At 41.7% G+C, this 27158-nt stretch overlaps 1 long non-coding RNA gene across 1 annotated transcript in view; it reads right to left on the bottom strand.

Moving 5' to 3' along the window:
• Positions 1–261: 261 nt before the first annotated feature.
• Positions 262–27158, bottom strand: part of LOC141993562 (uncharacterized) — a 344225-nt gene continuing 317328 nt past the window's right edge. The window contains exons 3-4 of the long non-coding RNA XR_012640889.1: positions 1320–1400; positions 262–367 (exon numbers count right to left, since the gene is read on the bottom strand). This is a non-coding gene — a long non-coding RNA (uncharacterized LOC141993562). The remainder of the gene's footprint in view (positions 368–1319; positions 1401–27158) is intronic.

Here is a 27158-nt window from a genome sequence, read left to right as displayed (position 1 = left end):
ACCTCCAGTTCTCCCTGCTTGTTTCCAAGGCTTTGTGCATTTGTATATAAGCACTTGAGATAACCTGTTGATCGCCCCTCATTCCCAGTATGAGGCAGGAGCCCTCCCCTCGCAGACATTCCTGCCTGTGCTTCCTCCCGGTATCCCGCTTTCCCACTTACCTCAGGGCTTTGGTCTTCTTCCCCCCGGTGAACCTAGTTTAAAGCCCTCCTTACTAGGTTAGCCAGCCTGCTGGCAAAGATGCTCTTCCCTCTCTTCGTAAGATGGAGCCCGTCTCTGCCCAGCACTCCTCCTTCATGGAACACCATCCCATGGTCAAAGAATCCAAAGCCTTCTCTCCGACACCACACCTTCACTTCCAGGACCTCTGTTCATGAAGTCAGGTAAAAACTCTATTTTACATTCTTGTGTGCTATAAGATTATTCTTTTTAGTACTTTATTCCATCGTCATGTAGTCAGTTACTTGATCTTATGCAGACATTTTTGCTTAGTCCACAGGAAATTCCACATAAGGTCTATTGCTTTAACAGGTATTTATTTTAGTGACCACCACTGTGATTTGTACTGTATTTATGATATCTCAAGATGTTTCACACATTCTGAGTCAAAGGCTGAAAGGGAATAATTTGCATATATTTCCTGAGTTGTACATGCAGTTAATATTGATCCGTTGGTAAAGGAGAAAGAGAACAAAATGCTGCCTAATAATAGCAATTACATTATATATAGTTTCTGAGAATCACTTTTCAGGATCAATTTTTGAACCTGGAGGACAGATTATAGCTGTGCTTAGCATCACTGCTGAAGTTAAGGTTTCTTTGATACTTCACTTCTAATCTGTGACATACACCATCTATTACAGCAATTTGCAGATGGTAAAAGCTCTTACTTTTAGTTTTTTGGAGCTGATACCGATGAATCACAAGCATCTTGGCTCAAGTCTCAGCCAGAGTAGCATGAATGGAGTTACATTTCAAAGATTTGACCTGATATTTTAGCCAATTCCCACTGACTCTAATGAAAGCTAAAGCCCTGTAACAAAGCTTTGCATGTGTACTTCAGCAGGCTTGTCTATACTAAAAAAATTGAGGCCCCATAATTCACTGCACTGAGTAGGGTTATTTGACACTAGTAAAAATGCCTCCATCCCATATAGACTCCAATCCCCACAGTTGCTATCACTTTTGGAAATGCTCTGGTGTAGAATTACTGGTCCCAGGTTTCCAAACACGTGTAAGTGGGGGATGGAGCACTCTGGTTATTATAAACATTGCTTCAGACTAAAACATCAGTCATTTCAAATAAAAACCTACAGTACCTCTGTCAAATTGGTGTAGCCATTTGAATCCTGGGGTCATATACTCTCTGCATGGAACTGCCTTTCATGCCAATGCAAATCCTGCCAAGAGAAATAAGTACCACTTATATTCTTTTAAATTAACAACATAACTGCCAATATAGTAAATATATGCCAGAAACATTGTCCCAAATAAGCCATGATCCTGCTGCAGTGTCATTACCACATCCTGGTGATTTTTAGGTTTTCTTCTTAAAAGACTGAACAAACAAGGCATGGAATCAACAGAATGAATATAACAAAGTCCAGTTTCTACTAGCTCACCAGCTATTGAAAAAACTTTGCCCCTTCCAATATTTCTACCACTCCCCCCTCTAGAGCTACCTCTGTGGCCCTGCTGCACTCATGGCCTCCTCCTCTGGTTCCTCTCACCCTTATCTTTCCACCCATGGTTGCCCAGCGATGGCTCCTTCTTCCCTCATCCGCATTCTTATCTCTTCAGTGGCTGCCTCCACCCTTCTCTCCTGATGACTGCCAGTCCCCAGGAACTGAACTGTCTCCCCCTCCAGGCTCCTATTCTGGCAACAGATCAGTGCCCTACCAGCAGCAGCTAGCACCAGAGTTAGCTGGTTAGCTAACCTGAGTTAAGATTACAATTTTTTTTTGCAGTATAGCTATATCTTCTGTTTCCTAATATACCTCCTCCAGAGAGCTAGAGGACTCCACTCTGTAAGGCCTTGAAACTGGCATGTCCCAGGATTACTGCATTTACACACACATGCAATTATTTGAAAAATGCATGGTCCTAGGTATGTCTACAATTGGAGCTGGGGGTATGATTCCCAGCTTGAAGAGATATCCCGCTCTAGCTCTCTTTGAGCTCGTGTACTACAACCAGAATGCAGCCATGGCGGTGCAAGCTTCAGGACAGGCTAGCTGCCCAAAGTATGTGCCTAGGGTCTCTGGTGGCCAGGTGTTCAAGGCAGATACATTCTGGTTTTCGTGAGCTAGTTCCATGAGAGCTAGCATGAGTATATCTCCTCGAGTGGGAAATCATACCCCCAGCTCAGAGCACAGACATACTGTACTCTCAGTCAGAAAAAAAATGTAGCAGTTTGACTTGCCTAATTTAATAGTCTTAACAAAATGTTGTATATTTCTGATAATTAATTCAGGAATAGCAAAAAAGTATTGATTCAACTGCAGAGCTGGACAGCAGTTATATAAAACCAAACATGTTTTCTGTCTTTTTATGATATTTCCAGATGCAGCATCTCTTTACTGAAGATGTTTAATGTGGTAGTGTATCTTAAAACAAAACTAACCACTCATCCATCCAGAGAAGATAATATTTATTGGGCCTGATTCTGTACAGTCTTGCCCTTCGTGTAGGCTTTTGCCCCTGTAGAAACTACCCTTTTGATCCAAGAATATTTAACACCAACTTTGATCTTCAAGTCCATAGTTTTAAATGGCTATACACAGTGCAGGGCAGCAGAGAATCAGACCCCTCATGTTTCATGAATGTCCTGCACTTTATTATAGTATGGGACCAATATTCCTTATATATACACAGAAGAAAATAATTTGGGGCCAGACTGCGACAGATTGTGACAAGGAGAATAGTGGAGATTGCACAAAGAGCCACCCCATTCTGTGAAATGCCCTATGACTGTTACAATCAATGGACTCTTCCCCTCAGTGCATCCTGAGGCACACATCACTGTAATATGAGGGAGGGAGCTGGTGAAAAGGCAGGCCATGGGCTATTCTCACTCTACACCAGCCTGCAGAGCAGGCCAGCTTCAGCCTGCTAAAGGGGGTGGTGAGGGAGCATCATCCTGACAGGTGACACAGCCTGACAGGTGGCACAGCTCCCTTCATGATCTCCCCATGGGCCCACACAGCTCTATAATACCCTATACACAGGCCAGTGGGTAAATGCCACAATCTGGCCTTCTCCATTACCAGTGGATTCATGCACAGCACTATCTCGATCACGGTGTGCGACTCAACCCATCCTCCCCATTATCAAAAAGATTTGCCAAGAAACTTAAACCTTCTGGCAGCTTGTGAGACAACATGAGTTAGTAAATTAACTGGCCTCTACCACCCATTGTACATTACTCATACAGTAAAGTGTACAGCATTCTTAATATCTGAAACAAACTGCCAAATAACCAACACCTAGCACATAATTAAAGTCTTTCATAGCTGCCACAGTTCACAAGTTCTGCTTTTGGATCACAATCTCTTACATCTTACCTTTCTGACATGAGACACCTGAGATCGAATAGTCTGGATAAATATTATGTACATAAATATGGATATAGACACACATGCACATAAAGCATCTGTCATTTGAGAGCTCAATAAAAATGCAAATTAGCCATTGCTACTGCCTAAATAGAAGCAGTGGAAGTGTACACATATTGACCTGCATGTTTGATACAATTATGAAGATAAACATGCAGAGGGAAAATTTACACATATCACATAAAGGTTTAGCCATGCAGCTATTCCCATGGAGGTCAGTTAAGGTCATGGTGCTAACTAGCTGATCCTCATTTCCATTCCCCTAGATCTCTCCAAAAACACACTCCACAGCATTAACCCAAATCTCACACTTTTCCCTCAATAATGTGGTTTTTCTATTTTCATGTGTTTTTAATGTCATGTTTCATTTTTTCTCATCTCATCTTTCTCATTGAGCAGCACAAGGAAGCTACCCTGTTCCATCACTGTGTCTACATTAGCCTTTTTTCTAAAATTTCCCCATGTCGTTAGCACCAGTGCAAGTCCACTAATGTCAATGAGGAGCAGGTTTCGCTTGAATGCTGGCATTTTAACCACAGGTTCATCCGTCTGCTCAGAGCAGGTCTACACAAAGTAGTGAACACGCTGACAGTGCCTTTTCTGCACTACCGCTGCCACCATTAGGGTTCTCAGCTGTCCAAGTTTTCCAAAAAAGGATCATCCCCCTTTTTTGAGGTAGCTGTCCTGGGAAATCTGGAAGGGTGCTCAGGACACACTGCCAGCTGTCCAGTTCTATGGACTCAGGACCATGGCAGATGTCCCATTTTTTGTACCTCACAGGTGGCAATCCTAGCCACCATTGCTATCACCAGCAAACCTGCATCAGTGCCAATAACCAGAGGAAATTTTAGCAAAAGTGTCTACAGTCAACAAAGCTTTGAGGTTAGGTGTGGGATGTTGATTGTCTTCAGAAAGGTCTGCATTTCATAGCACTCTGCATTAGAGTTAAGACTCACTCACTTGAGCAATATGCCATGACCCTATATTTCAGCAACATGTGATTTATATGAAAAAAATATTCTCTAGATGTATGGTACACGATGTTCTTTACTGATTTGTTGCAACTGGAATGATGACATACAAATATGTAACATGCTCACTACGGCAACCCCAAGGGGTGAGAGTTCAGACTGGAGTGACCTGTTTCATTGATTAGATCAAATCTCAGGCTCACAGCAGTGAGTTTCATAGCTGAATATTCTGCAGATGCTTTACAGAAGAGCCAATAATTAGTTACTTTAAGCAGAAGTGTCTGGATGGGATCTCCTTTTCTCATAAGTAAGCATGTACGATTAGGCTATGTCTATGCTACAGACCTTAAAGCAGCACACCTGCACCACTGTATAGTCTTCCACATAGCTGCTCTATGCCAAACAGGAGTGAGCTCTCCCGCAGGCATAATTAAACCACCCCAACAAGCAGGAATAGCTATGTCAGTGGGCGAGCGTCTCCTTTCGATATAGTACTGTCCACACCTGTGCTTTTGTCGGTGAACCTTATATCAGTCAGGGAGGTTATTTTTTACACCCCTGACTGACAAGTTTTACTGACAAAAGTGCTAGTGTAGACAAAGCCTTAGAGAGACAAAAGACCAAGCAACTGATCCCTGCCCATCCCATGTGAAGCCTAGATAGGCTTGCAGACAAGCCTTCCATTGTTGCACTGCTTTCACTACACAATCACTGAGCATTAAGCAGTCTCACACATGGGGGGAGGGAAGAGGGGGAACATATAGAACCACCAAGGTAATTCAAGCACATAATTTGAATTTTGTGGTTTACTCTGTTTTGGAAAGTGAACACATAAAAGAAAACAATGTATGTTCAGTTATTGTTTTTAAATCCTCTCCTATTTGTTAATGAAATTCTCCTATTCAAATCTCTCTACAGGCAGTGATTAGGCTGGTGCTATGGTTCAATAATTTGCATCCATAGAGTTCAGTCTAATAAATGGCATTCAGATGTGATAGTTACAAACAATGAACTTCTAATAGCTATTGTTGGAGCCTTTAGATTTCACCAAGAAATATCCCCAGAGCAGACCAATATGACCAAGCATTTAAGGATTTTAATATACAGTTCCTGATATACAGCCATAAATATAGCAATAGGCAACACATGTATTGTATTTAACATACACTTGGGGATATCATTCTGACAATCTGCCACCTTTCACAAGCAATAAATTAACATGAAAACTGAAAAATAATTTTAAAATGTATTGGGCTTAATAAATGACAAATTCTGATGCCTTTCTAGGGGCTCAAGGTTTCCAAACCCTGGGGGAACTACCAGAGTGGAGAAGCTGCAAGCTAATTAACATCTACCTCCCCACTGGAGACCATAAATGCTGGGGCCCCACTACACACAAGCACTCACAGCTAGATTGAGTGCAGCTCTCCATTCAGGGAAGGCAGTCTGTGACTCTTTGGGGTTCAACCCAGACCAGTAAGGAATTGAGTCACTGCATGCCCAGCAACTCTGAGTGCCTTAAATGGTATGCTGCTGTGGCTGACAGCCCTGACACCAACAGCCATCCTACAAGCCTGCAGGTCACACTCTAGCTTCCACCACCCAGTTACTCCTTGCTGGGTGACTCCAACACCCTCCCAGTCCCGAATTTCCCCAAAACCATCTGCCCTGCAATGTCCAGCCCTCTCCTGGAACACTCCCAGAAGTTATTAAATTAATTGTTCCTTTAAAGAGAAAATACACTGCAGTCTGTTAGCTTAACTGGGGTTAATCTACCCTTCCCTTCAATCAGTGCACTGAATTGGTTTACATTAAAACAAGGTTATTAAACAAAAAGTCAGAGGCTTAGGTGATATCATGTATAAGGACTAAAGACACAAAGCGTTACAAGCAAACACAAGTAAAAATACGCTTCTAAGACTAAAACTTAATTTCAGCAAGTTACAATCTTTGCCTCAGCAGGTTTCTCACCTAAACTCAGTTTCCAGAGACTTCAATCCTGCTGGTTGAAAGACCCAACATTCTTTGCCCTGATCTACACTTGGAGTTGAGGTCGAATTTAGCAGCGTTAAATCGATTTAACCCTGCACCTGTCCACACGACGAAGCCCTTTTTTTTTTTTTTTTTTTTTTTTTTTTTTTTTTTACTTAAAGGGCTCTTAAAATAGATTTCCTTACTCTACCACCAACAAGGGGATTAGCGCTGAAATCGGCCTTGCTGGGTCGAATTTGGGGTACGGTGGACGCAATTAGACAGTATTGGGCTCCGGGAGCTATCCCAGAGTGCTCCATTGTGACCACTCTGGACAGCACTCTCAACTCAGATGCACTGGCCAGGTAGACAAGAAAAGGCCCGTGAACTTTTGAATTTCAATTTCCTGTTTGGCCAGCGTGGCAAGCTGCAGGTGACCATGCAGAGCTCATCAGCAGAGGTGACCATGATGGAGTCCCAGAATCGCAAAAGAGCTCCAGCATGGACCGAACGGGAGGTACGGGATCTGATCGCTGTATGGGGAGAGGAATCTGTGCTATCAGAACTCCGTTCCAGTTTTCAAAATGCCAAAACATTTGTCAAAATCTCCCAGGGCATGAAGGACAGAGGCCATAACAGGGACCCAAAGCAGTGCCACATGAAACTTAAGATGCTGAGGCAAGCCTACCAGAAAACTAGAGAGGCAAACGGCCGCTCCGGGTCAGAGCCCCAAACATGCCGCTTCTATGATGAGCTGCATGCCATTTTAGGGGGTTCAGCCACCACTACCCCAGCTGTGTTGTTTGACTCCTTCAATGGAGATGGAGGCAACATGGAAGATGATGATGATGAAGTTGTCGATAGCTCACAGCAAGCAAGCGGAGAAACCGGTTTTCCCAACAGCCAGGAACTGTTTCTCAGCCTGGAGCCAGTACCCCCCGAACCCACCCAAGGCTGCCTCCCGGACCCGCCAGGCAGAGAAGGGACCTCTGGTGAGTGTACCTTTTAAAATACTATACATGGTTTAAAAGCAAGCATGTTTAATGATTAATTTGCTCTGGCATTTGCGGCTCTCCTGGATGTACTCCCAGAGCCTTTGCAAAAAGGTTTCTGGGGAGGGCAGCCTTATTCCACCCACCATGGTAGGACACTTTACCACACCAGGCCAGTAGCACATACTCGGGAATCATTGGAGAACAAAGCATTGCAGTGTATGTTTGCTGGCATTCAGCCAACATCCGTTCTTTATCTCTCTGTGTTATTCTCAGGAGAGTGATATCATTCATAGTCACCTGGTTGAAATAGGGTGCTTTTCTTATGGGGATATGCAGAGGTGCCCGTTCCTGCTGGGCTGTTTGCCTGTGGCTGAACAGAAATGCTCCCCGCTGTTAGCCACGGGGAGCGGTGAGGGGCTAGCCACGTGGTGGGGGGAGGCAAAATGCAACCCTGGAACAAAAGCACATGTGCTATGTATGTAATGTTAACAGCAAGGTTTACCATGAAAGAGTGTACCCATTGTTCTATAAAATGTGTCTTTTTAAATACCACTGTCCCTTTTTTTTTCCTCCACCAGCTGCATGTGTTTCAAGGATCACAGGATCTTCTCCTTCCCAAAGGCTAGTGAAGATTAGAAGGCGAAAAAAATGCACTCGTGATGAAATGTTCTCTGAGCTCATGCTGTCCTCCCACACTGACAGAGCACAGACGAATGTGTGGAGGCAGACAATGTCAGAGTGCAGGAAAGCACAAAATGACTGGGAGGAGAGGTGGCGGGCTGAGGAGAGTAAGTGGCGGGCTGAAGAGAGGTCTGAAGCTGAAAGGTGACGGCAGCATGATGAGAGGAGGCAGGATTCAATGCTGAGGCTGCTGGAGGATCAAACTAATACACTCCAGCATATGGCTGAGCTGCAGGAAAGGCAGCTGGAGCACAGACCACCGCTACAGCCCCTGTGTAACCAACCACCCTCCTCCCCAAGTTCCATAGCCTCCTCACCCAGATGCCCAAGAACGCGGTGGGGGAGCCTCTGGCCACTCAGCCACTCCACCCCAGAGGATTGCCCAAGCAACAGAAGGCTGGCATTCAAACATTTTTAAAGTTTTAAACTTTTAAAGTGCTGTGTGGCCTTGTCCTTCCCTCCTCCACCACCCCTCCCAATGCTTCTCTCCTCCACCAACCCTCCCGGGCTACCTTGGCAGTTATCCCCCTATTTGTGTGATGACTTAATAAAGAATGCATGAATGTTAAGCAACAATGACTTTATTGCCTCTGCAAGCGGTGATCGAAGGGAGGAGGGGAGGGTAGTTAGCTTACAGGGAAGTAGAGTGAACCAAGGGGCAGGGGGTTTCATCAAGGAGAAACAAACAGAACTTTCACACCATAGCCTGTCTAGTTATGAAACTGGTTTTCAAAGCTTCCCTGATGCGCGCCGCACCCTCCTGTGTTCTTCTAACTGCCCTGGTGTCTGGCAGGGTGTAACCAGCGGCCAGGTGATTTGCCTCAACCTCCCACCCTGCCATAAACGTCTCCCCTTACTCTCACAGATATTGTGGAGCGCATAGAAAGCAGTAATAACAGTGGGAATATTGGTTTCGCTGAGGTCTAACCGAGTCAGTAAACTGCGCCAGCGCGCTTTTAAACATCCAAATGCACATTCTACCACCATTCTGCACTTGCTCAGCCTGTAGTTGAACAGCTCCTGACTACTGTCCAGGCTGCCTGCGTACAACTTCATGAGCCATGGCATTAAGGGGTAGGCTGGGTCCCCAAGGATAACTAGAGGCATTTCAACATCCCCAACGGTTATTTTCTGGTCTGGGAATAAAGTCCCTTCCTGCAGCTTCTGAAACAGACCAGAGTTCCTGAAGATGTGAATATCATGTACCTTTCCCGGCCATCCCACGTTGATGTTGGTGAAACGTCCCTTGTGATCCACCAGTGCTTGCAGCACTATTGAAAAGTACCCCTTGCAGTTTATGTACTCGCCGGCTTGGTGCTCCGGTGCCAAGATTGGGATATAGGTTCCATCTATCGCCCCACCACAGTTAGGGAATCCCATTGCAGCAAAGCCATCCACTATGACCTGCACATTTCCCAGGTTCACTACCCTTGATATCAGCAGATCTTTGATTGCGTTGGCTACGTGCATCACAGCAGCCCCCACAGTAGATTTGTCCACTCCAAATTGATTCCCAACTGACTGGTAGCTGTCTGGCGTTGCAGGCTTCCACAGGGCTATTGCCACTCACTTCTCAACTGTGAGGGCTGCTCTCATCTTGGTATTCTTGCGCCTCAGGGCAGGGGAAAGCAAGTCACAAAGTTCCATGAAAATGCCCTTACTCATGCGAAAGTTTCGCAACCACTGGGAATCATCCCAGACCTGCAACATTATGCGGTCCCACCAGTCTATGCTGGTTTCCCGGGCCCAGAATCGGCATTTCACGGCATGAACCTGCCCCATTAGCACCATGATGCCCGCATTGCCAGGGCCCGTGCTTTGAGAGAAGTCTGTGTCCATGTCCTCATCACTCTCATCACCGTGCTGACATCGCCTACTTGCCCGGTTTTGCTTTGCCAGGTTCTGGTGCTGCATATACTGCTGGATAATGCGCATGGTGTTTAATGTGCTCCTAATTGCCAAAGTGATCTGAGCGGGCTCCATGCTTGCCAGGGTATGGCGTCTGCACAGAAAAAAGGCACGGAATGATTGTCTGTCGTTGCTCTGACAGAAGGAGGGGCTACTACGACATGGCTTACAGGGTTGGCTTACAGGGAATTAAAATCAACAAAGGGGGTGGCTTTACATCAAGGAGAAACAAAAACAACTGTCACACAGAATGGCCCCCTCAAGGATTGAACTCAAAACCCTGGGTTTAGCAGGCCAATGCTCAACCCACTAAGCTACCCTCCCTCTGGTATTTCAGGCAGGACTTCACAGAGGGAGGGAGGGAGGGGGGAGCAAATGAATACAAAACAAACCTGGTCTATTTCTTGTTTTGATCCACTCCATCTATCTTTTACATCTTTGGCTGGCAGCAGACGGTGCAGAAGGACTGCAAGCCATCCACATCTCCTGGCTCCTTGGCAGAAGATGGTGCAATAGGCCTGCTAGCCATCCTCATATCCTGCCTGCCTGGCAGAAGATGGTACAATAGGACTGCTAGCCATCCACATCTCCTGCCTGCTCACCAGCAGATGGTACAATAGGACTGTTGCAGGACTAAAGAGAATGACCTGGTCGACTCCCTCCTAATTTAGTCCCTGCACCCATATCTGCCCAGGCGCTCCTGACCGACCTTACTGAGGTGGCCAGGAGCACCTCGGACATGAGGAAGATGGTTTTCAGGCCTATTGTACCGTCTGCTGCCACAAGGCAATGGGTTGCTGCCGTTGTGTAGCAATGCAGTACCACGTCTGCCAGCACCCAGGAGACATACAGTGACAGTGAGCTGAGCGGGCTCCATGCTTGCCGTGGCATGGCGTCTGCACAGGTAACTCAGGAAAAAAGGTGTGAAACGATTGTCTGCCATTGCTTTCACAGAGGGAGGGAGGGAGGGAGGGAGGAAGGGCCTGATGACATGTACCCAGAACCACCCGCGACAATGTTTTCTGCCCCATCAGGCATTGGGATCTTAACCCAGAATTCCAATGGGCAGTGGAGACTGCAGGAACTGTGGGATAGCTACCCACAGTGCAACATTCCGGAAGTCGACGCTGGCCTCGGTACTGTGGAAGTACTCCGCCGAGTTAATGCACTTAAAGCATTTTGTGTGGGGACACACACAATTGACTATATAAAAATGATTTCTAAAAAATAGACTTCTATAAATTCGACCTAATTTCGTAGTGTAGACATACCCTTGACTTCAACAGCTCTGGCACCTTTAATCCCTCCCGCAAAGTGATGGACAGCAAAATGCCATTCTGTTTCCACTTATATCTCCCAAAGTTCATTGACCCTGTCAGAAGAGGCAGAAAGGCTTCCTGCAGTTCTTCCCTTCCTGTCGACTTCCCATCCCTCCCATCTGGGAGAAAACTTGTTTCTCTTTGTGTTTGATCATAGACTTTAAACCACAATATCAGTGAGTATCTATCATTCTTCATATAGTGTTAATGCATGTGTTTCACAATTATATTAACCACCAGTGTGTCACAGACTTTCATAAAAGACCTGACTCAAGACACTTTTATAATACAGTAACATTGTGTAAAATCCATTGATTCTATTGCTTATCATTTGACATTACACCTCTCTGTCTTTTTCACTCAGTAAACCTTTGAAATGTATTCTTCTGAAGTGTATCCCCAAATAAAGTTTCCCTCCCCTGCTGGGTTGCTCTCTTTTTCCCTGCTTGTTAGTATATTTACATATAAGGTAAATAAAGCTTTCATTGTCTCTGCCTGGCAACCAGGTCGGTCAGAATAGCAAATACACATTCCTTTGTTTCAGGCAGACTGGGCTTAACATATTTTAAGAATACAATTCTAGCATATATTTGTAACTCGATCTACACACTCCATATATACACATCACACAAGAATATTAATGATCAGTGAGTTCTGAATTTTCCACTGATGTATGCCACCTCTTGTGTATACTGCATGACAACAGTGTTTTGTTAGGTAAGTGAGGTTGTCAGGCCTGGCAAGAGTTGCTGACACAGAGTAGTGAACCACCAATGGGGCTCTGTGTCACAGAATCCCATCCAGCATCTTCCTAATCCTGGAGAAGATGGATTCACTGTTAGGATATAGATATTCAGGCCTGTCTGCAAAGGCCTGTACTTTAAGAATGTAGGTGTATTCTTATCACTTGGCTAGTTAGAGATATAAAAGAAAGAATCAAAATCACTGTCTGCCAGTGTAAGGTCCTTCTCTTACCGTGACAGTCTGAGGCCCTGTTCTTAGGCTAAGGCGTTTGGCTAAGCGACAGAGGCAGCCATAAGCTGGGAAGCGACCGGTCACATCCTCACATTCCAAAGTAGTCACATTGAAAGAAGGTGCTATTGGGCTGTTAGGAATACAATCCTGTCCTGATAGTGCCTATCACCTCCAGAGAAAGGGAAGTGCCTAGAAGATGTAAAAGGAAATTGAGGTTGATAGTTTTCTGTCTGGTAAGAACTCACTTATCAATAGACACAGCTGGGAAACTCTTGTGTCTTTATAGATGTAGTTGTGAAATCCTCACTTCTGTATTGTTTTGTCATTATAGTTCCCACTTTGCTATTGTTTATTGGCATGGTCTCTGGTTCTGTGATTGTTTCTGTCTGCTGTATAATTAATTTTGCTGGGTGTAAACTAATTAAGATGGTGGGATATAATTGGTTAGCTAATCATGTTACAATATGTTAGGATTGGTTAGTTAAATTTCAGTAGAATGATTGGTTAAGGTATAGCTAAGAATATTATTATATAAATTAGGGGCAAACAGGAAGTAAGTTGGGATTCGAAAATAAGGAAAAAGGAACTTGTATTTAAGCTTGCTGGAAGTTCACCCCAATAAACATCGAATTGTTTGCACCTTCGGACTTCGGGTATTGTTGCTCTCTGTTCATGCGAGAAGGACCAGGGAAGTGGGAGAGTGAAGGAATAAGCTCTCTAACATTCACATTGCAGGAAGCCCACTGTCTCCATGCTGGTGATGTTACGGTGACATCATAATGTACATCATGTGACCTCAGAGCTTGGGGCCCTAGACGCAGACCTACTGTGAGTAGTTGTCAATTTGGTCCTGGATACAATAGTGCATTGGCTCTGCTCCTGTCCCTCTGATAAGTTTAGAATCATTATAAATGAAGGCTATGAGTAAAGCAGGGAAAAAAAAGGAACAGACATCAACATTCAAATTAAGCAAGGGCCTGAACCTAAGAAGGATTGACCAAATGCAACTCCCATTCTCCGTATGAGATTTTAGTTACCCCCCAATACATATTTTGCTGCTCGAGCATACATTTCTGTATTATTTTGCAGTTCAGACACATTTATGTAAACATGGTGCAACTCAAAAAATAAGGAATTCAATGACCTTGTGAGATTTTTCACTATTTGGCCTTTTGGTCTCTAATTTTGTTTCCACAAGTGGACATAAATGCAAGCATCCAATTACCCATTTGCAGATAAAGTCAGGTGGGAGGGTGCCTACCTTGTCATTTTCACCTATGATTTATTACAGCTGTGATTTTGCTCCCCCCATTTTAAACTGTTATGAAAAGGTACAAAACATTCATACCCCTTTTTTCAATGAAGTGGAACACTTATTGCGATAATCTACAGCTTCTTAGAATTGAAGGGTTAATATTTAAATTCATTGTAATTACTATAAAATTTACACCAATCACCTTTTAAAAAGTGTATTATTATTATTATTATTATTATGTATTACTTTTACAGTAGCACTTAGAAGCCCAAATCAAGATCAGAGCCACATTGTGGTAGGCCCTGTACATATACATAGTAAGAGACAGACCTTGCCCTCAATATAAACAGAGAAGACAAAGAGTAGGAGAAAGAAGGTATTATTCCCACTTTACCATTGGGGAACTGAGGCACAGAGTGATTAAGAGATTTGCCCAACATAACAAATGAATTCTGTGGCAAAGTCTGGTACAAAGCCTAAATACTGCTAATCCTAGTGTAGGTCTTAACAACGGAACCATGCTTTCTCTTCAGCATTCAGAATTTGAGCCCCACCTCTGCAAACCACTTAGGCATCTGCTTTACTTAAGCATGGGGTTACATAGATGCTTAGCTGAAACAGGGATGCATTTAAGCATGTGTGTCAAGTTAAGCATGTGTGTCAGTACTTTGCTCATTTGGGTCAACTATTTTGAGGATTCCTTAGAGTTCCTTAAGTATTAGCTGCCTTTCAATCAAAATCAACAGTCCAGATCAAACTGAGGCAAAAGGCTTCATCATCCTGTAAAGAAAATCTATCTGAGAGCAGATATGGGCACAGAACTGTTGCAGAAGATATAAATCAGCACAAAATTTTACCCAGTTTTACCCAGCTTAAAAATCCCTCCATTTATTTTCTCATGTACAATAGGTCAGATTAGTATATTACAAACATGTGCCTTCCAATGAGTTTCAGAAGGGGCAGATGGGTGCAGATTTTGACTCAACAGGGATCCTTTCAACAAACTAGATACCACTCAGTGGTAGAAGGCAGAACACGAATGATTCTTAAGTCAAAGAAAGTGAGTACCGAGACAATTACTACAGATCCAATCAATCCTCAAAGCATAATTCCAGTCATTTCAATGAGAATTTTCCAGATGTTTATTGTGTGAACATGAACTCTGAGGTTTAGTGGATAGCAGGTACAAAAAGGTAAATCTCTAATAGTTTGAAAATCCAGTATGGGTTAACGCTTCAAATTGCAACTGCTTATCTAAACTTTGTTCTCACATTTCGTCTGGAAAATTAGGCTGAAAACCTAGCAAGAGCAAGCATTTCTGGAAGATTTCTGATATTTCCTTTTTCTAATCGGGCTGGAAATACCAACAACCCTGATATTGGATGGTGATATTGGATGTTCTGGGTAATTTTCTGAAGGCAAGCAATATAAAACTGGCTGTGGGTACATAGAATTATGGAGAATTTCAGTTTATTCATCTACTTCATCTAACAACCAGTTTGTGACAACGTGCAAAGTCATTTTCACTACAGTACTTGTCAGTGACAAACGTACACACATGACAGTAATGCAATTAACTAGTCACTATAGAAATGTACCTGTAGAAATTGGGGAATTGAAGCTAGTTTATCACCGGGAGCAGGGGGAGAAATTCTCTTCATTTTCAGAAAAATATGTGTGATGCTAACCATGGATGGTACTGAAGCTCAACTTTATGAACAGGCATTTCATCCAATAAACATATTATAAACAGTATATATAATTTATTCTTCGTCTATAATAGATTTGTGCTTGCACTTAAAAATGCCTTTTGCAATTTTCATTATAATTAATACTGTTACATAATAAAATGCAACACTTAATTTAAAGTTAATTATTTTCCATTATTCAGCATTAGTAGACAAAGCAAGAGCTTTAGCTCAGTGCCAGAATGTAAAAGTTATTTTGAACTTATAATCCATGGCTTTAACAGTTTAAGGTCAAGCAGCATTGGTGTAAATTAAGAACTAAGTAAAAGGATAATAACAGTTACAAAACTCTTGTGGCTTTTGAAAAAAAACTGAGAATACATTTTTTAACTTTATCCTGAAATTGGTGTTGGTTTGGAATTGGTAGTGTCACAGTATTCTGCAGTAATGCTCCAGCTATAATAATGTCACTACAGTGTTTTGGGGCTCTTACTGTGAAATGCTGTTGTGTTTTTACAAGGTTTGGCATGAGTGGTTCCTCATACCTTTTACTCCTTTTTAATTCTAGTGAGAAAGATCCCACCCTAACTTACCTACAACCACAATAGACACAGTAAAATCATTCTACCCTTTCAACTAGTTCAAAAAAAATCACACTAACGACGCTTCACCGATATAACACGTTTACTACCCTACCCAACTAGGGCCTAACTCACTGTCAGGTCATATTGTCAATTCTCAGATCGGCTCACAGTTGGGATCTCCACTTTGTGCTACTCCATCCTCCCTTACTGTTGGTGTAACAGAGTTTATTTTTCCCCTCCACCCACAGCCTTTTTTTTTTTTTTTTTTCTTTCAGGGATCCCAAATCTCAGGCTATGATTCTGGACAAGCAACCCTATTCAGGACAACACATAAACGCATGAAGTCAATGGCGGTAAGCAAATACTTATAATTACATATGTGGTTCACTGCTGCCTTGAATAGGCATGGATTCAAGCACACGCTTACATGCTTTCCAGAAACAGAACCTCATACTGCAATTTAGGAAAAAGTTTTTATCATATTCAACTTCATTAAGTCTCATTTATTTGACTGAGTAGTTGCTTGTGATCTAGTGCTTCTTTTCAATACCCTGCTGACCCTGCCCAGCCTTCCAGGCCTTTGGTGACTGACATTTTGCTGCTTCTTCAAGGCTTTGCTCATTAGTTTAATAGTCCTGATAAATATGCAGTGAGTCATGAGTAGCACACAAGAAGAGAGCCTCATTCACTATAGTCGTGTCAAGAGCCACGCATGAGACCCTTCTTTCTAATGACTCCCCATCTCAGGGACAGAAGTCATATTTGTGTCTTGTAATGTTTAAAATATGTTTTCTTGGGTTACTTCCTAATTTCCAATTTGAAGGTCAGAAGCCTGCCCAAAAGGTCGGCTGCAGATTGCAAAAAATAACTGGGAGAGATGAATTTTTGCAAACTTTTCCATAGAAGATGGGTTGTCACCCTAGTATCTGAGTGCCTAACAATTGTTAATGTATTTACCGTTAGCCCTATCCTACCTCTCAGGAGTGTTGTGTTATCTTCATTTTAGAGATGGGGAACTAAGTCACAGAGACTAAGTGACTTGCTCAAGGTCATACAGCAAGGCTGTGACAGAGAAGGGAATTGAAACTGCTCTCCTGCGTACCTAACCACTGGACCGTCCCTTCTTGAATTTTCCAAAGTTTCAAAAAGATTTCCAGAGTCTCTGAATCTGAAATTCAGCCCAACATTTGTACCATCCTTTTTATCTTTGAAGCCCTTTACAAATAGTAAGCAATCCATGCTCACAACAGTCTGTGAGGTAGACAAAGCTATGGCTGCATTTTATTATTTATGGAGTATAGCCCTAGAAATATTATCTGCTCATCTACTCAGTCGATCTTTATGCTAAACAGCTTGTAACGATGCTGGTTCTGGTGGGACACAACTGAGAGTGCCAATTCAGGACAAATTGCTTAAAGCAGGGCAGTTTCAGCCCAAGGCAGGGGTTCCTTTGCAAACCAAACCAGCCAAACAGAGTACTTCAGTTTTACCCCACTGGCTAACCACAAGTCACACAAGCAATTCCCTTAGACACTCCAGTTTCCCAGTATCACCACCAGTGCCACTCGTTATGGGGATGAATGGTTATGAAAACCAATACCCCAGTAAAAGAAAAGTCCTCTTGATCCCAAAGGGCCAAGCCCCAGACCCAGGTCAATATACAAGTTAGATCTTACCAACAAATCACACTGTTGCCAGTCCTTTGGAATCTAATATCTAAAGGTTTATTCATAAAAGGAAAACGATATAAATGAGAGCTAGAATTGGTTAAATGGAATTAAGTACATACAGTAATGGCAAAGTTCTTGGTTCAGGCTTGTAGCCGTGATAGAATAAACTGCAGATTCAAATCAAGTCTCTGGAGTACATCCACAGCTGGGATGGGTCATTCAGTCCTTTGTTCAAAGCTTCAGTTTTCAGCAAAGTCCCTCCAGAGGTATGAAGCAGGATTGAAGACAAGATGGAGATGAGGCACCTGCCTTTTATAGTCTCTTCCAGGTGTGAGAATACCTCTTTGTTCTTACTGTGGAAAATTACCACAAAATGGAGTTTGGAATCACATGGGCAAGTCACATGTCCATACATGACTTAGTTCTTTACAGGTGGCAGCCATTGCCCACATGCTATCTTGAACGTCCCCAGGAAGACTTCTTATGTGGATTGGAGTCTCCCAAGGTCTATTGTCAGTTAAGTGTTTCTTGATTGGGCACTTAACTTGCAAATTCCTTTCTCAAGAAGCTGACCAAATGCTTTACTAAGGCTACTTCAGAATCAAAAACACATGGATATACAAGTACATGGCCAATATTCATAACTTTATCTACAAAGATGATACACACACACACAGCATAATCATAATTAGCAAATCATAACCTTTCCATAGACACCTTACACGACAACCTTTGTACAATATTTGCTGCAAATATATAACAGTGGTTGCACCAGTGATCTATACGGTCACAGGTTATATTAATAACGTCAAACAGCTTCACTGAATTGAACTAAACCCTATTTCAGGAAGCACTCATTCTTCACATTTATATTTCTGGGATCATTTAGGCACTTGACCTACATGGAATTGGGCAGTTTTGGTTAATTAAGAATGTTTTTACCGATTTTGAGCTCAATCACAAAAAGCCATGAAATCATCAGACTTTTTCTCCATCGCTCACGCAGGTGGACGGGGAGTGAGCAGAGTCAGGAAAAAGGTTCTCGAAGTTGAAATTCAGCCGCTGCCCCATGGACCAACACAATTCTGTGTTGAAGCATTCTTGGCCTGGATTGCCAAGAGCCATGTGCGTCCATTAGATTTAGATAAGTTCAAAAACCCTTCAAAATCCAAAAGAAACTCAGCAAAAATTATCACATTTTACCTAAATTTCAACTATGATACCTCAACAGGTCACATTTCATCTGAAACCTTAAATCAGCCCAGGTTTGCTCAACTTTTTTGAAGTTCCTGCAAAACAGCCAACATATTCTAAAAACCTGACATAAGTTTTTAGTTTGTAATATAAATCAAGATTAGGCGAGTTTCACCTGGTTCTGAAAGCTTTGCACAACTCTAAATAGGTAAGCACAATCTCCTATGATAATGGCAATTGCATAGGCATATCACTGGAACCAAGTGTATACAGCCCTTCAAGTCCATGTTCTAATTTTTGTTCATAAGAGATCTAATGGTTACTCTTTCACAAGGTAATCTGCATGTAAGGAGGCTTTTCAGAGTTTCAAATATTCTTTAACATAAGAACTTAAATGCACTTTCTTTTACAAAGTAATTAAATATTTTATCCTCCTATCTGTGTAGCGGATGTCTACATCTCTCTAGGAATAGTGTTGAAAAGAATGTAAAAATTAAATTTAGCTACATTTACAGCACTTACTTGTTACAAACATTACTATGATTACCCTGTCAGTACTTCAGAAGGGCAGACAAAGCCAAGACAAAATAATCTGACTCAATTTCCCCCCTTAAACTAAAACTGGGCTACATGGCACTGGAGGAATCCCTGAACAAAGATGATCCTTCCATGACCAGCTATACCAACTTCAGAGCCAGAACTGGCCTGCAGGGTCATGCAAAGCAGCCTCTCCAAAGTGGAGAATTAGGCCTTATTTTTAACCTTGTTTTGTACATGTTAAAACATAAATAACAAAAGAAATGTGCCAAAACAAAATCCTGCACACCATATACAATTAGCCAAGGGGAGAGGATGAACCACACATGACAGGTGCTCAGATACTATAGTGATGAGGGTAAAGACACAAGACAAAACCTGAATGGAATTTGTAGGCACCTAGAAGACAATGTGATAAGTAAGGGTATGTCTGCAGTTACCACGGATTGATGCTGTGGCAATCGAGCCACCGGTGGTCAATTTAGTGGGTCAAGTGAAGACCAATAAATCAATTGCAGATCACTTTCCTGTCGACTCTGGTACTCCACCAGAATGAGAAGTAAGTACGGTAAGTCAAATGTGAGAGTTTCTCCCGTTGACCCAGCATGGTGTAGACACCACAATAAGTTGACCAAAGTTATTTACATAGCTGGAGTTGCTTAACTTAGGTCGACTTAACCATGTAGTGTAGACCTGTCCTAAGGGTCAACATGGATTTGTCAAGAAAAAATCAGGTAAAACCAACCTAATATCCTGCATAGTCAGGGTAACAAGCCTCGTTGATGGGGGGAGGCAGTAGTTGTGATTTTTCTTGACTTTAGTAAGACTTTTGATACTGTCTCACATAGGGTGACCAGATGTCCCGATTTATAGGGACAGTTCCGATATTTGGGGCTTTGTGTTATATAGGTGCCTATTATCCCCCAACCCCTGTGCCGATTTTTCACGGTTGCTCTCTGGTCACCCTAGTATCACGTGACCTTCTCATAAGCAAACTAGGGAAATATAACTTAGACAAACTATAAGATCCACAACTGGTTGGAAAACCATACTCAGAGAGTAGTTATCAATGGTTCACAGTCAACTTAGAAGGGTATATTGAGTGGGGTCTACAGAGAGATCTTCCAGGTTCTGATTCTGTTCAATATCATAATAAATTATACGAATAATGGCATAGAGAATACCCTCATGAAGTTTGCAAATGGTACCAAGTTGGAAGGGTTCGCAAGCACTTTGAAGGACAGGATTTCAATTCAAATGATTGTGACAAAATGGAGAAATGGTCTGAACTAAATAGGATTAAATGCAATATGGACAAATGCAAAGTGCAACACTTACAGAGGAATAATCAATTGGACAAAATTGGAAATGACTGCCTAGGAAGGAGTACTGTAGAAAAGGATCTGAGGGTTACAGTGGATCACAAACTAAATGTTAATCAACAATGTAATACTGTTGCAAAAAAAGGGAACATCGTTCTGGGATGCGTAGCAGGAGTGTTGTAAGAAGGACACAAAATGCAATTCTTGCACTCTACTCAGCACTGATAAGGCTTTAATTGGAGTACTGTGTCCAGTTCTGGACATCACACTTTGGGAAAAATGTGAACAAACTGGAGAAAGTCCAGAGGAGAGCAACAAAAATGATTAAAGTTCTAGAAAATATGACCTACAAGGAAAAATGGACAAAAATGTGCTTGTTTAATCTTGAGAAGAGAAGACTAATCGGGGACACAATAACAGTCTTCAAGTACTTAAAAGGCTGTTGTAAAGAGGAAGGTGATAAATTGTTCTCTTTATCCACTGAGGACAGGACAAGTAGTAATAGGCTTAAGATGCAGTAAGGGAGGTTTAGGTTACACATTAGGAAAAACTTCCCAACTGTAAGAGGAGTTAAGCACTTGAATAAATTGCCTAGGGAGGTTGTGGAATCTCCATCATTGGAGGTTTTTAAGAGCGGGTTAGACAAACACTGTCAGGGATAGTCTACATAATACTTAGTCCTGCCATGACTGCAAGAGACTGAACTAGATGACCTCTCAAGGTCCCTTTCAGTCCTACAATTCTATGATTCTATGAATGGAATAGAATTTCTTTATTTTTTTCAATTCTGTGCTATTCTTTTAGCAAACCATAGCTCAGCAGGTTCTATATGCTTAGTATTATCCATCTCTATCATTCTACTTATTTTCTTTAGCAATGTTAGAGTTAGGCTGTCAATCTCAAGTTTATTCAGCTCTGCCAGGTTGCTTTGGGGCAAACTACCTTTGCTCACACAGCTTCATTATGGAGAGAGGCATCTGGCCATAGTTACGGTTGTGACTAAGATTCAGTTTAAAACATGATTCTGACACTTGGATCTTTGCCAGAGTGAACCCAATGCAGCTGAAATGTCACTCTTGTATTTTTCAATTGGGATGTGTATGTGTGTTCTAGATTTCAAGGGATTTAGAAGAATTCAATAAAAATATTATATTATTATTAATGATATTATAATACTTAGCACATATCTAGCACTTCTCAGCCCAAGATATTAAATGCTTTACAAAGCGGGGGAGGCAGTAAGCATTATTCTGCCTATTTCACAGACTGGGAAACTGCAGTTCAGAGAATCTCAATGACTTGCCCAAGGCGCTATAGTAAGTCTGTGACAGGGCTGGGAATAAACCCAAGATATCCTGACATCCAGGTGATACTCTACCAAAAGTTTTGTAGTTATTCTGTGCCACCTCAGATTTTTCAAATGCATTTTATTCAGCTGGCCTTTATGAGGATAGATTATTTTTAGAAAATGGTTTCATTTTTGCATTTAATATTTTTTATTCAAACCTGTGAAAAATTTGTAAACTCCGCAAACTGAAGTCAGGCTGGTATATCCTATTAAAGATTAGTACACAGCTGAGGGCTTCAACAATCTTTAGGAAAAATTACAGCTGAAACATGGGAAGTCAACTACAACAGGAACCCATGTCAGGTTTGGGTCATAACTACCACAGGAGTGACTGTGTGCGCACATAGTTAATAAAAAAATCATAGGGACTTTTTTGTATGATAACAACTGTAAGAATTTCTACAGGGAAAGGCATACTTTTTATCTGGATCCATATCCAGACTTCAGTTCAAGACTCCAGTATTTAGGTTTAGATCCATATCTTAATCACCAAGTTGGAATTACAAAATGTTTGCATTAATATTTTGGCTTGTATGATATGTTATGTCATTTCACAGGAATTTCACAAGATTCTGTTTAGTTTCCCATTAGTCTCATGAACTTTGACCATTTTACTGAAAAATACATTTTGATGGGACACATTAGCAGCAAAGAACTTTTTGCATTAGCAAAAATGGGAGTGGTGAATTAGCGAATATGAAAAGCAGATTTTGCCTTTGAAAAAATTCCTAAAGAAACAAGGACTTTGACAAAATAGCTAAATTAATGTTAAACTGTAGATTATGTTGTTATCCATTTCATAGTGAGAGAGATTTAGTCCCCATCTAGCTCTAAGTCATCTCCTGATGTGATAACATATGTGATTCTGAAAAGATTCTTGTCAGATGTAAATCAAAAGTCCCAATTTTAACCAAAACTTTTATTTACTAAACAGTTTACACATAGTGAGAAGTGGTTGTCATCGGGGAACTTTCCAACTGCTGTGCTGAGCCAAATAGCGTAGAGATGTCTTTTAAAGGACTCAAATCAACACCTCTTTCAATGTGTTAACAGGGCAACTGTAGAGCAAAACAATTTTCTCAGGCCAACTGACAAGTTTATGACTTTTTCACAGCCTTCCTCTAGTCGGAAGTCAGGCAATTAAACCTTAGCTTGAGTGCACATGGCACATATACTGTGAAGTGTAGTGGCTAAATTTATTTTAATATCATTTCTGTGAATACATTGTGAAAATTAATACTGCTTTATGCTGTTTAAAAATCAAGGCATTTCAAACAATCAAGCCCACCTCTAAGGAGGTTGCAATATTCCTCATTAGAATGAAATACATTAAAGCACATGCACCCATGACAATGGATAAAGCATGATATATGCTATGCCAGTCCCCAAATTAGTAAAAGTGTTCTTATATTAAAAAGAAAGAAAACAGTATGATCAGCAAAACAATTTAGTTAAAATCTGAATGAGGCTCTGGAAATAAATCTTCTGATGTAATAGCACATGTCCACTTTTATACAAGCATTATCTCAATAGAGTAGCTCACAAGAAGGCAAAGCAAAAGTTGAAATGTTCTCTTTATGAACTTAATGTGGTCCATCAGGCAACAACAACAGGATAAAAAAAAGACAGAAAATCATAATATATGTGAAAAACATATAGTGCTGGTCTTTTGTTATGTTGTTTTCAACTGCTTTCTTCTGCACAATTTTCTGTTGCCCTTGCATTAATTTTGATTTAAGCTCTTTGTATTTCAGCATATGTCATGCTGAAATACAAAGAGCTTAAGTCAAAATTAATGCAAGAACAACAGAAAGATTTTAATATATACACACACTTTGAAGAGAGAAAAGCAAATTAACCTGCTTATTAAGAATTGTCTATATTAAGTCATATCAAAGTGTATGGGTACTGTAATGGATACCGGCTCAACTTTGTATATGGCGAAGCACAAGAACACTAAATGCCTTCAAATTGCATTGATAGAGTAGTGTTTCTTGTGTCTATAGAATGTCTTGTCTATATTTTTCTAACACTTGGCCATAGAGTTCAAACCCATTCAGTCATCCCAGATAACCAGTCATCCCATCAGAGTTCCCCCTTCATAATGCTCAGATTGTAGTCACTTTGTATCGGAATGAGCTAGATTTAATGTGGCAAAAACTTCTTCTGGGAAAAAAAATCCTGATAGATTCTTCTTCCTATTAATTACTTGGAGAAACCTGAGCATTTCCCACTGTATATTAGTATAGCAGAACATTGGCAGTGCACTAACAGAGCTTCCAGTCACACTGACAACAATCCAATTAAGGACATAGCTGTGTGGTTAAGAAAGACTGTACAGTCATTCAGCTGCTTGTAGTAAACTCAACTGTCTTTTAGAATAGACAAGATGTCAAAATTCCATTGGAGAATAATGTGCATAGGGCTTCACTGGGACCAGTGCAGAGGTGCTTTGGAGGCAGCATGCCTGAAGCAGCCAATGCCTCTGAGAGCTCTGGAGTGCACAGGGTGTCTGTGTAACCACTGAACTGTCTATAAAGAGGGAAAGCATCCTTTCCCCTCTGAACCCAGCCAATTCCACTGGCCTTTGCAAGGCAGGAGGGGGACTTGGCTTTGCCCTCTTTGGAGATGCTAGAGTCAACAGCTCCCTAAATACAAGGAATCCTATTATATTTGGCCCTTTGCATAAATGGAGCAAGGTGGGAAGAGGCTTCTTCTGCCCTTTCTCTCTTTTGCACACTCATACAGGGGGCCAGGAATAATCTGGTCTTTAACACTGAACAGGAACCCTAAGCACTGTTCAAGCTGCACCACTGTAATGCGGCCATATCTGGGGTGGAAGGGTGAGGAAACTCGGTCATAGGCTGACAAAACAAATCTCATCTCTTAAATAATATTCTTTGGGATTATTAACTCCACTGCAGGACCTTGGTTTTTGAGGTCTCTTCTGAAAAATCCACATAGAGAAAACTGTCTGAGAACCCCAGTTTATCTGCCTTAGAAGAATGAATGGTTTAGTCATTCCTACTGGAATTTGAGCTTCTGTTGTCAGAGAATCCACACCATTTAAAGATCAGCAGTTTGGTTCTTCTCTCACTTAAACTGGTGTAAATCAGGAGTCATTCCACTGAAGTAAATGATGTTAAAAGAGTGTAAAACCAATGTGAGTAAGATCAGAAGCAGCCTGGCTCTATTGACAAGAACAAAGCTCTCCTACGTGCCCATGCAGGGCAGTAAGGAGGTGTCAAAGTTCCTTCCCACTCTGAACACTAGGGTACAGATGTGGGGACCTGCATGAAAAATCTCCTAAGCTTATCTTTACCAGCTTAGGTCAAAACTTCCCCAAGGTACAAAATATTCCACCCTTTGTCCTTGGATTGGCCGCTACCACCACCAAACAAATACTGGTTACTGGGGAAGAGCTGTTTGGAAATGTCTTTCCCCCCAAATACTTCCCAAAACCTTGCACCCCACTTCTTAGACAAGGTTTGGTAAAAAAGCCTCACCAATTTGCCTAGGTGACTACAGACCCAGACCCTTGGATCTTAAGAACAATGAACAATCCTCCCAACACTTGCACCCCCCCTTTCCTGGGAAATGTTGGATAAAAAGCCTCACCAATTTGCATAGGTGACCACAGACCCAAACCCTTGGATCTGAGAACAATGAAAAAGCATTTAGTTTTCTTACAAGAAGATTTTTAATAGAAATAGAAGTAAAGAAATCACCTCTGTAAAATCAGGATGGTAAATACCTTACAGGGTAATTAGATTCAAAACATAGAGAACCCCTCTAGGCAAAACCTTAAGTTACAAAAAAGATACACAGACAGAAATAGTTATTCTATTCAGCACAATTCTTTTCTCAGCCATTTAAAGAAATCATAATCTAACACATACCTAGCTAGATTACTTACTAAAAGTTCTAAGACTCCATTCCTGGTCTATCCCCGGCAGAAACAGCATATAGACAGACACACAGACCCTTTGTTTCTCTCCCTCCTCCCAGCTTTTGAAAGTATCTTGTCTCCTCATTGGTCATTTTGGTCAGGTGTCAGCGAGGTTACCTTTAGCTTCTTAACCCTTTACAGGTGAGAGGAGTTTTTCCTCTGGCCAGGAGGGATTTTAAAGGGGTTTACCCTTCCCTTTATATTTATGACAGGAGGCATCTCAGATTACAGCACAAGGCACAGCTTCTTTGGCGCTCCTATGGATGGAGAGTGGGCAACCAGGGATGGGGGAACGAGTGGAACCTTGATTCTGCTCCTCCCCCAATGTGCCAACCAGTACAGTGAGCTGGCAAGGAGGGGGAAGTAACCCGTGCCAGGTGGTTAGCTGATGCAGTTACTCCATCCCTAGAGCAAGGGGGAATCTAGAGGCTGAATTGTGACACTCGTACTTTGTCTACTAGTATGCTCCTGGGACAGCACAACTGCGAGATGGAGAAAGTAAGGGCAAGTGGTTAGGACAGTAGCCTAGGACTTGGGAAACCTGGATCCAGGTCCTTGATCTCCCACAGACTTCCTGTGTGACCCTGAGCCAGTCACTTAGCCTCTCTGTACCTCAGTTCCCTTCATCTGTAAAATGGAGATTATAGTATTTTCCTACCTCACAGGAAGCACTCAGATAATGTAGTAATGGGGGCCATCTAAGTACCCAGGATAGAGGAAGATAGATTCAAGGTTGATTGTGTTCTTACAATCCTCCTCTGGCTTTCCAGTCAAGAGTACCCAGAGAGTGTTGCAGGTAAAAAGTATTACTTAATAAAATGTATGTAACTATGAGGCACGTAGATAACAAAGTCCATTGTACATTTAGTGGTTAGTATTAGAAATTCATCTCTAGTGCAAGACTAACCTGCCCCCACCGCCTGCACACACATGCTTCGATTACTTTTGAATAATTGTCCTTCTCCATATTCTCTACAGCAGAACCAGGAGGTTTTAAAATGATTTGTCCTTTAGTCATCATAATAAGATTATTTTAATAGGTCTGGCTGTGTAGAGGAGTACACAGAACTGAATTTTACTTATAAAATGTTTGTATCAATATTGATGTCTAATTAAGGTATTCATTAAAGTCTATAATGTTAACTTAACAGGAAAAATCTGGAGTTATATTACATTT

Source organism: Natator depressus, chromosome 9, assembly GCF_965152275.1.
Source record: "Natator depressus isolate rNatDep1 chromosome 9, rNatDep2.hap1, whole genome shotgun sequence".
Classification (NCBI taxonomy): domain Eukaryota; kingdom Metazoa; phylum Chordata; order Testudines; family Cheloniidae; genus Natator; species Natator depressus.
This window is presented reverse-complemented; position numbering and strand designations above follow the sequence as displayed.